Consider the following 15,926-nt stretch of genomic DNA (forward strand, 5'->3'; position numbering starts at 1 on the left):
AGAGAGAGAGAGAGAGAGAGAGAGAGAGAGAGAGAGAGAGAGAGAGGATAGGGATGGGAGAGAGAGAGAGAGAGAGAGGGAAAGAGAGAGGGATGGGGAGAGAGAGAGAGAGAGAGAGAGAGAGAGAGGATAGGGATGGGGAGAGAGAGAGAGAGAGAGAGAGAGAGGATAGGGGAGGGGGCCGGAAGAGAATAAGGAGGGGGGGGGGGGGGGGTGGACAGACAAAAAAAAACATCCTCAGTGTTACCTGAACTCTGAGACGGTAACAATTGTACCCCAACATAGTCCATTTTGAACAATCTCAGAGTCTAAACAACACTGAGGATTTCACCGTGTCTCCCGGGACAGACGGACGGACGGTACGGACGGACGGACGGACGGACGGACGGTACGGACGGACGGACGGACGGACGGACGGACGCAGGGCTGTCACAGTATGGTGATGAAACGAGAGGAGAGGAGAGGCACAGATGAAAGAGATGAGCCAAACACCCGAGAGGAGGAAATGGAGAGTGGATAGAGAGGATAGTGAGAGACAAAGAGGGAGAGATCGAGAGGGGAAAAGAATCACACCTGTGTGAAGTGAGGGGCGCTATATATATACCTATCTTTTATGGCGTGATTATCAGACAAAACAAACATTAAACTCTGTCCATTGTCAATGGCGTTTTTAATGGTTGTTTAAGGAAAAACAAACATTTAACCTGTATAGGCCCTCAATAAGGGGATTGTTGTGACGGGGAGAGAGAGAGAGAGTGAGAGAGAGAGAGAGAGAGAGAGAGAGAGAGAGAGAGAGAGAGAGAGACAGAGAGAGACACAGAGAGACACAGAGAGAGAGAGCCAGTCATCAGAGCTCTCAGGCCACAGTATAACGCCACAGGGGGCTGATTAAATATGGAAATTATAATTGCTAATTGACCTTTATAATCAGAGCAGTGGGGGGGGGGGGGGTGTACTGCATTCACGTGGGGACATGCGTGCTTGAGTGAGACCGTGTGTGTGTGTGTGTGTGTGTGTGTGTGTGTGTGTGTGTGTGTGTTTGTTTGATCCCCTCATGCAGCTCTCTCATGTCTCAAAGAGCTCTCTCATGTTTAAACACTGCCTGGATGACACAACACACACACACACACACACACACACACAGAGGCACACACACACACACACACACACACACACACACACACACACACACACACACACACACACACACACAGACACACATGGGCGTGCGTGGACGCAAGGTGTGCTAATGAGAATTATGAGTGTATTATGGAGAGCTAAGTAAGTAGGGCCACTCCGGGACCTTATACTGCTGTTTGGGTCAGCCAGATGCACAGTCATGGGCGTGCACGTGTGCATGCATACACACGCACGGACGCGCAAACACACAAACACACACACGCACAAAAAAACGCACGCGCACACTGTGCGGTTTCATTCTCAACTTGAACATGCAGCGAGACCGTGATATTCGCTACATCACAAGCAAACACATACAACACACATACACACAAGCGCGCGTGCGTGCGTGCGTGCGCGCGTGTGTGCATGCGTGCACACAGGCATGAGCGCGTGCATAGCACAATGTACGTGCACTGATGTCAATCTTGCTGCCAGATCACATAGATCTGATTAGAGTAGAGAGGCCCCTAAATCCATTAGACCAATGAGATTTAGCCGGCTGTCGTTAAGAGCCATATGTAAACTGGTCTGAAGTGGTTTGATTTGCTTTACAGCCGCAGTCTGACACACGCAGGCAGCAGCCTGCTGGAAGCCCTACAGTATGCGCAGTCACAGCAGACCGCTCAATGCCCTACAGTATGCGCAGTCGCAGCAGACCGCTCAATGCCCTACAGTATGCGCAGTCGCAGCAGACCGCTCAATGCCCTACAGTATGCGCAGTCGCAGCAGACCGCTCAATGCCCTACAGTATGCGCAGTCGCAGCAGACCGCTGGAAGCCCTACAGTATGCGCAGTCGCAGCAGACCGCTGGAAGCCCTACAGTATGCGCAGTAACAGCAGACCGCTGGAAGCCCTACAGTATGAGCAGTCACAGCAGACCGCTCAATGCCCTACAGTATGCGCAGTCGCAGCAGTATGAGCAGTCACAGCAGACCGCTCAATGCCCTACAGTATGCGCAGTCGCAGCAGACCGCTGGAAGCCCTACAGTATGAGCAGTCACAGCAGACCGCTCAATGCCCTACAGTATGCGCAGTCGCAGCAGACCGCTGGAAGCCCTACAGTATGCGCAGTCACAGCAGACCGCTCAATGCCCTACAGTATGCGCAGTCGCAGCAGACCGCTGGAAGCCCTACAGTATGCGCAGTCACAGCAGACCGCTCAATGCCCTACAGTATGCGCAGTCGCAGCAGACCGCTGGAAGCCCTACAGTATGCGCAGTCACAGCAGACCGCTCAATGCCCTACAGTATGCGCAGTCGCAGCAGACCGCTGGAAGCCCTACAGTATGCGCAGTCACAGCAGACCGCTCAATGCCCTACAGTATGCGCAGTCACAGCAGACCGCTCAATGCCCTACAGTATGAGCAGTCACAGCAGACCTCTCAATGCCCTACAGTATGCGCAGTCACAGCAGACCGCTGGAAGCCCTACAGTATGAGCAGTCACAGCAGACCGCTCAATGCCCTACAGTATGCGCAGTCGCAGCAGACCGCTGGAAGCCCTACAGTATGAGCAGTCACAGCAGACCGCTCAATGCCCTACAGTATGCGCAGTCGCAGCCGACCGCTGGAAGCCCTACAGTATGCGCAGTCACAGCAGACCGCTCAATGCCCTACAGTATGCGCAGTCGCAGCAGACCGCTGGAAGCCCTACAGTATGCGCAGTCGCAGCAGACCGCTGGAAGCCCAACAGTATGCGCAGTCGCAGCAGACCGCTGGAAGCCCTACAGTATGCGCAGTTGCAGCAGACCGCTGGAAGCCCTACAGTATGCGCAGTCGCAGCAGACCGCTGCATGGAAGCTCTACAGTATAGCTGCCAGATATAACTGTTCTCCATTTACCAAAACCTTATCCGTAGAATAGAAGTGGACATAATAATGATAATAATTCCGTTGGACCGGGGGGCGACAGACACTGTTTCCTTGCTAGTCTTAGTTATTTTTCCAGTCTGGAGAGGCATTCATACACTAGGGGTGTAACGATACATTTTAACAGCCATACGATATCGCACGATACATGGTTGACGATACGATACATGGACGATATTGCTTCATTATGGCGATCCGATCCGATGCCATTCAATTATTTGAAATCGATACAGTAAACTATTTGAAATACATTGACATTATTTTAAATTAAGTAATTAAACCCCTCTTTTTCATATCTCTTATAGTAGTTTTGATACAATTGATTAATTGCATAGCAAAACGATTCGATGCAGATTATTTCCATTGCAAAACGATACGATACATAGTCAGTGTTGCCGTTTTCATTTCTACTTAGATTCTTGAAATTAAAATCGATTTTTCGATGCAGTTACTATATCGTTACACCCCTATCATACACTTTTGGCATCTGCCACTTGAATTAAAGGTGACATCAAAAAGTGCCTGTCAGCTCAAATCCACAATGCAATATTTTTGTTTTCAAGAGTGTTGCTGTGCACAAACGTCGGTAGTATTATGAAATACAAAAAAACCTATACGTATTCCATTTCTCCCCCTCTATCTCCCATTCCCAGGTGCATTTGTCTTATTATGTAATGTCAGCACCACTATTCTAAAGCCTACATATTTAAACTATTTTCAGAAATGGTGGGTAGATCTTGTTGAGCTGGTCATTTTGAAAGTAGCTCTCAAGTCAAAAAAGTGTGGGCACCCTTGGTGTAAAGTAACAAAGTACTGTACATTTACTCAAATACTGTACAATTTTGAGGTATCTGTACTTTACTATGTCCAATTCCCAATACTTTTACTACTACTCCAGTGACTCCACTACATCTCAGAGCCAAACAATTTACATTTAATCCACTACAATTATTTGAGTTACTTTGAATTACTTTGTGGATTTTCACTTTGACAAGTGACATTAACCACTTCAGTCCTACATTTTGGCCATTTGAAAATAGCCGATCTACAAGCTCACAATGCGTTGCGATGTGACACATTGTGAGCTTGTAGATCGGCTATTTTCAAAAGACTTTGACGATTTTGAACTTGTGAAATGGGACATTCTGCAATATTTCTTTTAGTACTTTAAGTACATTTTGATGCCGATACTTTTGTACTTTTACTTGAGTACATTTTTAATATGTGACTTCTACAGTGCATTATAGATACTTTTACTTAATGTAAGTAAAACATTTGAGTACTTTTTTTTCCACCACTGCTTAAACCCCAAAGTTGAGAGTCAGGACTCCTATCTATACTAGAGTTGTGTCTCCTTTTGCTCAACATTAAATATCTTCACTGACTATAAGTGATGTATACAAGCTCACGATGGCTCGCAACATCGGCATCTTGTGAGATTGTAGATCTGCTATTTTGCACGAGTTTTCTCCCCAGAATTCCGTGGTTCGGGGGCCGATCTTAGGATGTCAATGAAAACCTTGCGCGTCGCTCTGGTTAGGAGATTAGCGTGTTGCATGCTAGTTTAGGGCCGGATTTAGAGACGTATACCGCATGCGATTAATACTTCCGGTTCAAGATGCTGTGTCACAGGACCCGCAATTTCTAGTTTTTTGTAGTTTTTGTGTGGCAAGGACTATACAGAGGTCCCCAAAAACATGACGGCATGGAATGTGTTTTAAGCCGAGTGAGCGCTCCATAATTCCGTTCTCTCTCTCTGTGTGTGTGTGTGTGTGTCGTCAGTCTGAACAGCATCTGTTAGGGAGGGAGGGGGTGAGCGTCAACACTCCTCCCCAGGAGATGGAGACGGCACCACGGGTAGAGGAGGTGCTCTGTTCCCACCCCTCCCTCGTTCCCCTTTGGCCCTCTAACCCATTACCATCTGAGGCCCAAATGAAATCATGACAGTTTTCTGAAAAACCTGTCTTTTATACCAGCGCCCGTTCTCAAACTACTTCATGTCCAGGAACCCAAAAATGAATGAACATATGTTGTTCCAGGGACCCTTCCCACCGAAGCAGAGTTTTGAGATTTAAAAAAATGTGTGCAGTTAAAGAATGTATATATAAATGTTCACGTTTTTTCATTTCATTTATTGTTTTTAATAGCAGATCTACAAGCTCGCAGCGCGGCACCCGGTACCATGCTACAAGCTTGTAGATCTGCTACTTTTCAACAGCTAAAGTAATAAAAATAAAAAAGTGGTTAAAAGTGGTTAAACGCTATATAAGGTGACACACCGATGCGTTCCAGGTCTTATGGGGCTAATCCTGTTAGCTGAGCTCAGGATCAGACCGGCCCTCTGGCCCCGCCGAGCCTCCCTCCCCCCCACACCCCCCACCCTGGGGGGCACTGATGGGGGGCACTGATGGGGGGGGGGCCACGACGGACGGCCCCTCAAAGGGACAATTGTTGCTGTGCGTCGAGGTGCCGGCGTGGGGTGAAGGGGTCAGGGAGGGAGGGAGGACGCACGGGGGAAATTATAAGACAATGCATACACACACACACACACACACACACACACACACACACACACACACACACACACACACATACACATACACACACACAGGGAATTGCTGCACGGTTCATACCCATGCATGCATGAGCGTGGAATCCACCCCGTCCTAATGTGTTTAGTATAAAAATGTCAGTATGTGGGTTGATAGCTTCAGTCCTAATGTTCATATAGTTTGTCCTTTCCCATTCTTATATTGTATACTGACACAACACACGCACGCATCACACACGCACCCATGCATGCATGCACCACACACAGAGAAAACTGCAGGCTCAGCCATAATAAGAAATACATTGCTCATTTTATATTCGATAAATATATATTTCATCCATTCATGAGTTGTGCTGAATGAATTGTAGATCTGATATTTCTGGAACGATGCAGAGGAGGGCGTCTTACTGTATTGATCCAGCAGGGGGTGTCTGGCATTCTTCATCATCATCAGTGGTGGAAAAGCATCAATACTGCAATGTGGAACTAGTAAAGTAAAACTCAAATAAAGACAATTTACTTGAGTGAAAGCTCTAAAGTATTGGTTCCAAAATGTAACAAAAGTTACTCGTGCAGAATGTCAAATAGCCGAAATATATACAGTATATAATAATAATCAAAATCTACAAAGTAACTAGTTGCTAACGTTTTCACATAAATCTAGTGGAGTACAATATTTGGATCTATGAAATGTTTAGTGAAGTAAAAGTACTGGAAATTGGAAATAAAGTACAAATACTTCAAAATTATACTTAAGCACACAGCACTTATACCGGTAAGTGAATGCACTTAGTTACACTTAGTTTCCACCAGTGCAATCATGCCAATATAGCTTGAATCAGCCTCTCTGTACGATCGTTAATGACATCTAAATGAGAAGCATTCTAATTCATTAGGCGGGTATAAAGAATGAAACAATCCCAAACGCCACCTGACGCTCGTTGTGTTCCCGTCAGCAGCAGCAGACTGAGGGCTGATTGGTTGCGCTGCTGTTTATCCAATCAATCAATCTGGCTTTAAATCTCCATTTCCTTTGCTGTCAGGGTGGGAAACACCTCGCATGTCTACAAACCACTCACCTTTTGAGGGGCACCGCTAGAACTAACCTGTGGCTCCTGGCATGTGTGGCAGGTTAAAACTAACCCGTTGCAGGTTAAAACTAACCTGTGGCTCCTGACATGTGTGGCAGGTTAAAACTAACCGGTGGCAGGTTACAACTAACCTGTGGCTCCTGACATGCGTGGCAGGTCAAAACTAACCGGTGGCAGGTTACAACTAACCCGTGGCTCCTGACATGCATGGCAGGTTAAAACTAACCTGTGGCAGTTTAAACTAACCCGTGGCTGCTGGCATGCGTGGCAGGTTAAAACTAACCCGTGGCTCCTGACATGCATGGCAGGTTAAAACTAACCCATGGCAGGTTAAAACTAACCCATGGTTGCTGAAATGTGTGGTAGGTTAAAACTAACCCATGGCAGGTTAAAACTAACCCATGGCTCCTGACAAGCATGACAGGTTAAAACTAACCCATGACAGGTTAAAACTAACCCATGGTTGCTGAAATGTGTGGCAGGTTAAAACTAACCCATGGCAGGTTAAAACTAACCCGTGGCTCCTGACATTCGTGGCAGGTTAAAACTAACCCATGGCAGGTTAAAACTAACCCATGGCTCCTGACATGTGTGGCAGGTTAAAACTAATCCATGGCAGGTTAAAACTAACCCATGGCTCCTGACATGTGTGGCAGGTTAAAACTAACCCATGTCAGGTTAAAACTAACCCATGGCTCCTGACATGCGTGGCAGGTTAAAACTAACCATGGCTCCTGACATGTGTGGCAGGTTAAAACTAACCCATGGCAGGTTACAACTAACCTGTGGCTTCCTGTGAGGTTATAGGTTTGTGTTTTGGGTATAAAGTTGTTGGACTAATGAATGTCTGTCGGACTGTCAGTACGTCGGACCACATGCACCTGTGTGCGTGCGTGCGTGCGTGCGTAGCAGCAGCGGAGAGAGAGAAGAACACAAAATATTATCTGTCAGCTAGCTAGCTCCCAGACTGCACTGTGGGCTCTGAGTCAATAAGTCAGATGGGTGGGCCTCCCAGCGGACCACTCAGTATTAATAAGTCAGATGGGTGGGCCTCCCATCAGTGTTAAGAAGTCAGATGGGTGGGCCTCCCATTAGTGTTAAGAAGTCAGATGGGTGGGCCTCCCATCAGTGTTAAGTCAGATGGGTGGGCCTCCCATCAGTGTTAATAAGTCAGTTGGGTGGGCCTCCCATTAGTGTTAATAAGTCAGTTGGGTGGGCCTCTCACCTGGCCACTCAGTGTAAGATAATCAGATGGGTGGGCCTCCCATCAGACCACTCAGTGTAAAATAGCCAGATGGGTGGGCCTCCCATCAGATCACTCAGATGGGTGGGCCACTGGATCACACGGTATACTTTAAATTCCTATTCATCGGTATGACAAAGAAAGCTGTTGTTTTTAATGGTTTTAAACATAAAAAACATACCACCACATATTTAATTTTTTAAGTTAAGTTAAGTTCTTCATGTTAATGTAGCCTAATAATATCATTAAAATCGTAATGTTTTGCCAATTATTTGGGAGCCCACTTGTAGTACCCTCACGGCCCACTTGGGGGCTGATGTTCAGTGTAAAACATGTTGGCCTTCATCCTCTCCCACAATGCCTTGCATATGTTAGCCTTTCTACTTGTGTTTCTGCTGCTCTGCTGTGTGTGTGTGTGTGTGTGTGTGTGTGTGTGTGTGTGTGTGTGTGTGTGTGTTTTACGAGGGTGAGCAGACAGCAGTGTGAGAGGAATGTCAGCGACCTTTAACCTCTGCGCTCATTAAAGGTGGAGCCAATGATGTGGTAGTAGGATGATTTGTGTTGTGTGTGCGTGCATGGCCGCACACACATGCACATGAACATGCACATGCACATGCGTGTGTGTGTGTGTGTGTGTGTGTGTGTGTGTGTGTGTGTGTGTGTGTGTGTGTGTGTGTGTGTGTGTGTGCGTGTGTGTGCGCGTGTGCGTGTGCGCGCCTTTCTTTGTGGGTTTGTGTGCTTGCTCACATTGTTTGTTATGTTTGCACGTGTCTGTCTTCGTGTTTTTGTGCATTTATCTGCCTGTGTGTGTGTGTGTGTGTGTGTGTGTGTGTGTGTGTGTGTGTGTGTGTGTGTGTGTGTGTGTGTGTGTGTGTGTGTGTGAGAGAGAGAGACGGTGTCAAAGCAGACATGATTTATCACACATTAGGAGGCACTGCTAGGTAGAGGGGGAGGGGTGTGGGGGGCCTCTGAGGGCCAAGGTCACAAGGTCAAGGCAGAGGTCACCAGGGGTCAGAGTGCTGAGTGGATATCAAAGAGCATTCTGGGAGCTCAGTACAGACAAACAGACAGACAGACAGACAGAACGCACACACACACACACACACACACACACACACACACACACACACACACACACACACACACACACACACACACACACACACACACACACAGTTTTGCTGTAATCTTGTAGGTGGCATGTATATAGTGGCTAAGGTCATTCAATCAAGACAAAACAATGTATAATGTAAAACAATAATTATGGCCCTTAACCCAATATGTTATACACAAAATGTATCCAAAAGTCAGAGATCTTTTTGTGCACAGCTGCATTCTGGTAACCTGACGCTGCCAGATCCAAGAAGCTTGCTACACAAATTTGTTTCACAGCTTATTGGGATCTGGGATCACGGAAGCAAATTTGATGACGGGGCTGTTCCTTTTTTTCAAGATACTTGGTAGATGATTGGATGGGACCGTCTGTCTATCACCGTGTGGGCGTGCAAACACAACCAATCATATTGACGTGTCTATATAGCTTCACGTCCGGTTTCGCACATATCCCGCCCTTAGCTCACGCTGATTGGTCCGGTACGGAACGGATTTTTGTCAGCTCAACTGCCTGAGAGATCCCAGATGATTGCTGTGTTGGGGAACATGGTTACCCAATACCGCCCTCATCTGGCAGCGTCAGGTTAGCATTCTGGGTCCTTACCATTAGCTTTAGAAACGGGTAGATTCATTGTTTTTTTTCTATCTATCTGTCTGTCTGTCTGTCTGTCTGTCTGTCTGTCTGTCTGTCTGTCTGTCTGTCTGTCTGTACAAATAAATATTGAATATAAATAGGAATAAAGTAAAGGTGTAAAGAGAGCTGTGTTACATTAACCCTTTGGGTAATACAAATTTTCTGTCAGAGTTACATCCATATAGGAGATGTTAGCTATATACTTTTGAAAGTTGACAGCAGTATTTCAATGTTTTTGCATTAATTTGGATATAAACATTCGCGCAATTTTCAAACTCTCATTGGGTGATTGTAATCTGTGGGAAGTATGTGTCTCTGATGTCTTGGTAGAGTGGTCAGTATGTGTCTCTGATGTCTTGGTACAGTGAACAGTATGTGTCTCTGATGTATTGGTACAGTGGACAGTACAGTATAATGTCTCTGATGTCTTGGTACAGTGGACAGTATGTGTCTCTGATGTCTTGGTACAGTGGACAGTATGTGTCTCTGATGTCTTGGTACAGTGGACAGTATGTGTCTCTGATGTCTTGGTACAGTGGACAGTATGTCTCTGATGTCTTGGTACAGTGGACAGTATGTGTCTCTGATGTCTTGGTACAGTGGACAGTATGTGTCTCTGATGTCTTGGTACAGTGGACAGTATGTGTCTCTGATGTCTTGGTACAGTGGACAGTATGTGTCTCTGATGTCTTGGTACAGTGGACAGTATGTGTCTCTGATGTCTTGGTACAGTGGACAGTATGTGTCTCTGATGTCTTGGTACAGTGGACAGTATGTGTCTCTGATGTCTTGGTACAGTGGACAGTATGTGTCTCTGATGTCTTGGTACAGTGGACAGTATGTGTCTCTGATGTCTTGGTACAGTGGACAGTATGTGTCTCTGATGTCTTGGTACAGTGGACAGTATGTGTCTCTGATGTCTTGGTACAGTGGGCAGACGGTTAGGAAGTGTAGCTGAGTCCACCTTGTTTTGTGTGCAGTGGGTGCATAGTCTGCCTTCTCTTGGGAGCCATGCAGGTCTGCCTATGTAAATAGCATTCCATTCCAAACTCTGGTTTTGGGTAGATCTATTCCAGTGTGTAAGATCAAGTCTAGGTTTTTGCTCTTGATATCAACGTCAGACCTTGTATATTCCAGGATGAGGTCGTTAAAAGTTTGGTAATCCATTTTGGTTTTATATTCCAGTAGTTTTAGACTGGCCATGGCCCAGTGGGTGGACCCATCGGTGGGTCCACCCAAATAGACAGTTGATGGGTCCACCCAAACAGACGCTCAGTGGGTCCACCCAAACAGACACTCAGTGGGTCCACCCAAACAGACAGTCAGTGGGTCCACCCAAACAGACAGTCGATGGGTCCACCCAAACAGACAGTCGGTGGGTCCACCCAAACAGACAGTCGGTGGGTCCACCCAAACAGACAGTCGATGGGTCCACCCAAACAGACAGTCGGTGGGTCCACCCAAACAGACGGTCGGTGGGTCCACCCAAATAGACAGTCGATGGGTCCACCCAAACAGACAGTCGGTGGGTCCACGTAAACAGACAGTCGGTAGGTCCACCCAAACAGACAGTCGGTGGGTCCACCCAAACAGACGTGCACGAGCAGACAAAGGCTGCATATTTCACACTGACTCGGCTGGGGCCAGTTTGGTTTGGGCACGGCTGTGATGCACAGACAGGGAGACAGATGGTGTAGCGCTGGCAGGAGCCCTCTCTCTCTCTCTGTGTGTGTGTGTGTGTGTGTGTGTGTGTGTGTGTGTGTGTGTGTGTGTGTGTGCATGTGTGCATGCGTGCGTGCGCATTCTTATCAACCACCATCACTCTTTCCTCCACACAGCCCCAGCAGTAGAGCTGCTCCAAGTCAAGACACAATGCTTGTTTCCTGCCAATCGTGCCTCCTGCTCGACCTCTGTGGCTTATGAACCCCTTTCAGTCTGGTGCGTGCGTGTGTGAGCGCGTGCATGCATGCGTGTGTGTGTGTGCGTGCGTGGTTGTAATTGAAATGAATGGGTGCCATGATAGCCTGTCCATAGCTAAAGCCTGTTAGCATGATTGACTTGGCTGAGCTGGAGCCAGGGAGGATCAAGACATTGACCCTTCCGGAGGAGAGGAGAGGAGAGGAGAGGAGAGGAGAGGAGAGGAGAGGAGAGGAGAGGAGAGGAGAGGAGAGGAGAGGAGAGGAGAGGAGAGGAGAGGAGAGGAGAGGAGAGGAGAGGAGAGGAGAGGAGAGGGCTCCAGTAGTGCAGATGGCGACCAACCCAGAGGTACAAATAGACATAGGTGCAAAAAAAACGTTTGGCGATGGGAGAGGTGAACGGGACAGGGGCAGGTAGGAGCAGCGGCCAAAAGCCAGACGAATGAGCACCTGAGAGATAGAACGAAGACAGACAGACAGACAGACAGACAGACAGACAGACAGACAGACAGACAGACAGACAGACAGACAGACAGACAGACAACAACGCATCGGGACAACAGGCGGAGTGAGAAGGGTTCATATTATCCGGGACATGTGGCACGGGGAGGGAGGGCATGGCTGCCACTTGGCACTCAACCCACTATCTCTGTCCTTCCTTCCTTCCTCTCTCTCTCTCTCTCTCTCTCTCTCTCTCTCTCTCTCTCTCTCTCTCGTGACCCAGTGCTTCCATGTGGAGTGTCCAGGCAGCGAGTGCAGAGCCACCGCCTGTTCCTGCCACTTGTATTTAGAGGACACAGAGTGGCCTCTCTCTCTCTCTCTCTCTCGGGCCAGGCCAGGGCAGGGCAGGGCAGGGGCACGGTGGCAAAAAAGGTCCTTTGTTCAAGATCACCATGCGTCCCGCGGCCTGGAGGGGGTGGCAGGTACTGTACGCCAACTGTCTGTCCGCCACCCGTCAGTGGAGGGCGGTCAGTGCCAGAGCAGAGGGGTTGGACCCGCCACAGAGGCCACCTGCTCCACAGTCGTGTCTGACCACATTTCCACCGCGACGAGCGCCATGTTGCACGCGGGCTAATTAAACGCAGCACGACGCATGCACTCTCGCTCACACTCTCGCACACTGAGGCACACCTCACATCACAGCACACATACCGGCTCTATAGCGCACGTACTCACAGACTGAGGCACACATCACAGCACACACACCGGCTCTACAGCGCACGTACTCACAGACTGAGGCACACATCACAGCACACACACCGGCTCTACAGCGCACGTACTCACACACTGAGGCACACATCACAGCACACACACCGGCTCTATAGCGCACGTACTCACACAATGAGGCACACCTCACATCACAGCACACACACCGGCTCTATAGCGCACGTACTCACACACTGAGGCACACCTCACATCACAGCACACACACCGGCTCTACAGCGCACATACTCACACACTGAAGCACACATCACAGCACACACACCGGCTCTATAGCGCACGTACTCACACAATGAGGCACACCTCACATCACAGCACAGCACATATACCAGCTCCTAGCACACGTGAGTGGTGCAAGTGAGTGGTGCAACAGCGCCCCCTGTTGGTACCCTAAACATATAGGGACATAGGTAGGAGGGACGGACAGTGCTGTTCCTTGGAGTGGTTTGCACCACTCAAAAATAATGTTTACTGGATAGATGCCAGTTACCATATGGGGCGGTAGGTGGAAAGTGCCAGACAAATGAACGAAATAAGCAAAGACGACGAGCTCTTGTAATTGTCTTCCGTTTGAACCAGAAGTAAAAGTCGGCCATTTTGGTGCCACCATAGACCATAGACATTGTGTCCGTCTGATTAGAGGTTTGGATTGTGTGATCTCAAATTAGCGTCTTATCAAGCCGCAAATAAAAACGGATTAGTAATGTCCATATATCATCCAATCGTTTAGATTATAAACTTCATTTTTGTTTATAAAACGTCAAAGTCATACGATTTGCTCCATCATGGAGGGGTGAGCCGCAGCCGTGTCACGCTCGGGAATCATTTGATTAGTTGATTTGATGGTCAGTCATATCAGCAAAGTGCCAACCCTACTTGAGCATTATAATTTGCTGATGGTTTACGCTAATTCAAATGTCTAATAGCTAATAATGTAGCATTGCTAAATATTACCAGTATCCTATGCAGGCAGTGACTGTTTTTGTTATTGTCTATGGCTGCTGAATATATTTGCACAGATTTAAATCGTAACTGTGCCATTTTCTTTTAACCACAAAGGGAGTTTTTCATGGAGTGAATTGGATTAAACTTGGAAAATTCACTGGGTTGAAGAATCAGTGCCTACGTGCGTGTGTGTGTGTGTGTGTGTGTGTGTGTGTGTGTGTGTGTGTGTGTGTGTGTGTGTGTGTGTGTGTGTGTGTGTGTGTGTGTGTGTGTGTGTGTGTGTGTGTGCGTGTGCGTGCGTGCGTGCATGCATGCGTGCGTGCGAGAGGAAGCCGACAGTGGTGGCTCATGGACTGTGAGAGGTGTGACTGTTCTCTAAAATGCTTTGGGTGCGACCCTCTCAGACCCCCACTGCTTCCAACACGCCAGAGGGAGGTTTCCCATAATCCTCTGTTCCAGGAAAACAGCTTTCTCGCCCACCCGGCCACCCCCACCACCCAATAAGCAGCCATGGACCCGTCATCGTCTCCCTTTTGCACGCCATCAAAGGCTGTCTGCAATCTGCGTTCGCCTTTTTCATATAAAGCTCTTGCCCAGCGGGGCACAGCTAGCAGTCATCTGTAATGGCGTGCTCTGAATCAATGCACGGATTCTGCCCTGTAATTGGCGAGAATTAGCTTGATGCTGTTTGTTGGCTTGTTGGCTGATGAGATGCTTGAACAAACACCAGTCTTTGTTTGTCTAGGACGCTGTCGTCGGCTGCGTGCATTTATAATATGTGTGTCATTTTCAACGAGCACATTAGCATGCACGCCGCGTCCCCCCATACAAGGTTACACACGCGGTTATGAGGTCACGTTCGGGGTAATGCATTTATATGCGAAGGCATATCCCGGAGATATATCTCTGTGCAAATTAATTACCAGAAAATGCCCCAAATATTACCATGTGTAGACCGTGGCGCGCATGCAAATAATGCCTCGACACTCCTCCTCCTCCTCGCTCACAGTAAAGTCCTCCGCGATAATTGAACTCTGACAAGGGAGAGGCCCTTATGGTTTAGTTTGGGCCCTTAAGTTTGGGGTCCATTTTTTAACCAAAATGTTTTTTTTACTGTGTCCGTGTTGAATAATGTGTTCATATTGTGGTGAGATTATATAGCATGATTTATATTTAGTAGCAAGATAAGGGGTGAGACGTATGGCTTGTTGGCCCCCACTTAATGTGCCTGCGGCCCGTCATGGTCACACAAATAAGAATATGATTACCGGTAGTTATTTTCATTGTTTTGAACAAGATTGTAGGTACGGTATTGCATTGTTTGTTCCTAGAGAAAGTGATGTGACGTGATGATGTCAGCCGAGTACTTTTTCCACCACTGGCGAGGTCGCAGGGATTTTTTATTGAGCTCCTAAAGTATCGACGTTCTGTATGATCACCTCAATCATTCTGAGCATCAATTCCGAGATAAAAGATCGTCACTTTAGATTAGTGCAGGACGGAGGGAAAATAATCACGCCTAAAGAGTTAATAGTTTAAGAGTTGTATTAGGATCCCCATTAGCTGGTGCATAGCAGCAGCTAATCTTCCTGGGGTCCACACAGAACATAAAAACATGACATTTGACATGAATGACATTACAGGACAATGATTTAAATAAAATAAAATACAAAATATTTGACAAAGTCAATTTCCTTCCAACGATTTTATCATCCACTTTCTTGGAAAAGTGGGGAATTAGAAAGTGGATGATGAAGAGGTGCCATGATGTTAGTATGGTAGTATGATTATACTAGGAGGAGGATCTTTATTTAAAAAGAAAAATAAAATTATACAGAAAGTCTAGTGAAAGAAACACCAGTTCATCACAACTGTGTGCTGTGTGAATGGGTTAGGTATTAGGGGAGGGGTTACAGGTATGATGACACTAACGTGGTGTTATTTTGATTGGGCCTTTTGACTCAAAGGCTTTCGGCTTTCAGGAAGAAACCAAAAATACACGGGGAAGACATATTTGACGTTAACTCCATAGACACATACCAAACAGAAAAAGTACAAAAATCACTCCCATCTTTTAAGTATGAATCGATCACGCATATACCGTATGGCTGCGTGAGCTGCAGCCTTGATCCTGTAGCGCAGTGGTTCCAAAAGTGGGGTGACG

Source organism: Protomyctophum parallelum (genome assembly GCF_964188405.1).
Source record: "Protomyctophum parallelum genome assembly, chromosome: 2".
NCBI classification, from domain to species: Eukaryota; Metazoa; Chordata; class Actinopteri; order Myctophiformes; family Myctophidae; genus Protomyctophum; species Protomyctophum parallelum.